We start from the raw sequence: 3,218 nt of genomic DNA on the forward strand, positions 1-3,218 counted from the left end.
TATATATATATATATATATATATATATATGCTGATATTGTGTTTTGATCAAGAGAGACACACAAGCCAATGAGGTGCCTTAAGACCATCTTCCACTGTAGGTGCCCTACCATCTTCCAAATTTAGCTAAGAAAATAGAAATATTCCATAGAATCTTTTTTTAGCTTACCAAACTCTCTCACCATAAGCTAAATCTTTAGCTAAAGTAATAACATTTTGGTTTTAGAAAGACTCCTACAGTAAGCTAAATCATATGGTAAAGCCTTTTGTTTTCCTTTTGTTTTTTTTTTTCTTTTATCATATATTTATTTAAATCAATAAATAATCATGAAAAAAATTAAATAAACATATTCGATATGGGGCTCATATGAAAGATCTCGTCGAGATTTTCGCGATGGTTGTTGAGAATTAATTTTTAATTTAGATGATAGTGTAAATTGGAAATACAAATCTAAAGTTGAATAAAATATATTTAATTTTAGTTTACTTTATAAGCCAAATTTGGCTTACCAAATAGCTTAAACTAAATTTTTTTTTACCTTAGAAATTGTGATTTGGCTTAGCTAAATTTGACTTTTTAGCTTATGGTAGGAGTTGGTCTAAGAGGGCAAGCACGAGGACCAACTGATACCTTGGTTTGTGTATCACAAACACAGCTAAAGCCTAAGAGCTCTAAATCATGGGTCACGGGTTGAGAAAAACACATCAAACCCTAGACTGATTTTTGAGCATCAAGGCAAGACTTTTGTCTTAGTTGTCAGTTTGAAATTCAAATAAGGATCTCACTCAGACATAAGTATTATGCAACAAGGGTAAAGATTAGACCTAAGACGAAAGAAACAAAAAACTGAAAAGCTGGAAACCCAAACTTTTAGGATAGCAAGTAAAACTGCCTTCCTGATCAATGAAAAACCCATGAAATGCATATGCATGATTTTATCTGAGTTCCATGACATCATGTTGGTTTTTTTACTTCTTCAACTTGTTCTTCAGTTGTGGAAGACCAATCTCCCAATTGTTTTAGACTTTATAGGTTGTGTTTTGTTTATATAAAGATTGTCAACAACCTTATACCTTCAATTCTAAAATTAACCGTGGTTTAGACTAAAAGTCAAAAATTAATATAGTAGTGATGTGTCTTTTCTTAAGATCCTTAGATTATGTAGAGAGTCTAGATTTTATGAAATTCAACTATATTCACAGACTCCTCATTTTAGATGAGCCAGATCCTTTGGCTCGTATTGTATCACAAGACAAATTAGTTCGAGCTGGATTTGTTTTGAAGAGCGTTCTTTCGAGTGAAGGACCTGGAGTTGAGAAATATGTTTTGCTTGTATTATTAACATGATGATGATGCGCTTCATTTCAAGTCCATGCCAAGCAAACACCAAGCTTGCATACGTAGTTTTATAGAGATTTCCTCATCTCCATTAAAACCAGATTCTGTAACTAGAGATTAATGAATTGTCATAATCTAGAATCAGTTTTGATTAGATGTATCCTTGTTGTAAACACCTTGGCTGATTTGTTGGAATCAATTTTGATTCCATTTGTAACAGTAGCAATCATGCTACTATATATATAGCTTGTAAACTTGTACTTGTAAATTCTACCATACATCAACACATGGAAGGAAACTTAAATTTTATACATAAGTAAACTAGTTTGATATATTTTGTCTTAGAAAAAAGTAGTTCGATATATAAGTACAAGTCTCATACCAGTATGTGAATGAGTGAAGTTTGTTTCACTTAATTCGGTACACGAGTATGCTTAATGTATGTAAAGCCTCTAGAACTAGAGTTTAGTTGCATGAATCCGTTATTTTGTAATCTACTTTATAATATGTAGTTTCTTTAACATTTAATATACACATAGCCTTCTTAACTTCTTTTTTCACATCTCATAATACCTATATGTAAATTTATTGAGTCGAGATAATCTTACCATAAAATATCAAATTTAAACGAGAACGACATTATATTATAATTTAACTATCATATAAAAACATACAAGGAACATTATTATTTACTTAATAGCACTGTCATTCAAAAATAGTTTGAATCCTTCTTCATCGATGCTACTTTAGAAGATTCGTTAATACTAATGTAGTAACGTTAGCTTGTTGCATCAATCTTTCGGAACCCCAAATATAAAATTTTTTGGTTTGGAAACAAAAAAAAAACACTCTGTAGTCTCTTTTGGAGCCCCGGACCGCATCAAGTGTGCGCTAAGATTTTATTTTGGCAACCAAATTGATGTGAATGGCTTTATGCAGATCAGCAGACGTACATCACAGATGATGAAGAAAGAGTTGACAAACGTGATGTGGAGGAATAAGGTCACATGAAAAATGACCCGGTCAACAAAGTTTGACTATACAACTTTTATTCCACAGCCTAGACTAGACGCAAATTTTGCCGACTTGGAGCTGTTTTTAGATGCGGGGCCCACGCTCCGCCAAGCAAACACGTTTCTTTATCCTTTCACACACGCACACGTTCAAAAAGAAAAGTCTAAACCTGAAACCTCTGGATGCATACCAATCGCAATTATTTTTCTTAGTTTTATTCGTTTAGGCCAGGATTGTTCCATATAAGAAATTTTGTTGTTTACACACTAGAAAAGGATCGTCTATATATAGGGAGTGGTCAAAATTAATTAGTATTTTTGCATAATACAAATAAAATGTTAAAATACATAAGAGTTACCGTTGTTACATGTATTTAATCTAATAATTTAGATATAAACTCAATAAACCTTTCAGATTGTTAATATGATTAACCTTTTATATTAGAGTGTTCAATAACAGACGTAACAAGGTAGTAGCTATATCAACGGTAAATTTTATCTCTTGATTATTTTTTATTTTAACATTAAAAGAAAAACAGATTTAAATGATTTTGATCTAACGAAACATGATTAGACATGCGAGTTATGAGTTAAGATACTCAAAGAGGTGAGGTCCAACATTTGATCATCCCCACCGTCTCACGATCAAAGTTTCATACCAATCAGATCCCCGAGTCGGGGTAACAAGCAACAACACACTTTTGCCACCAATTTTTTTGTATAATAAACAAAAGTAAAAGTAAAAAGTCCAAGTTTTGGTCTTAATTTTCTAAACAAAACTAGCAAACCCCCGCACAAGAAATTAAGAAAGAACGATAGAGAAGAAGAAGACCCACAAACTCCCCCAATTCTATCTTTCATTTTCTC

This window comes from Fragaria vesca, linkage group LG2, assembly GCF_000184155.1.
Source record: "Fragaria vesca subsp. vesca linkage group LG2, FraVesHawaii_1.0, whole genome shotgun sequence".
NCBI lineage: Eukaryota > Viridiplantae > Streptophyta > Magnoliopsida > Rosales > Rosaceae > Fragaria > Fragaria vesca.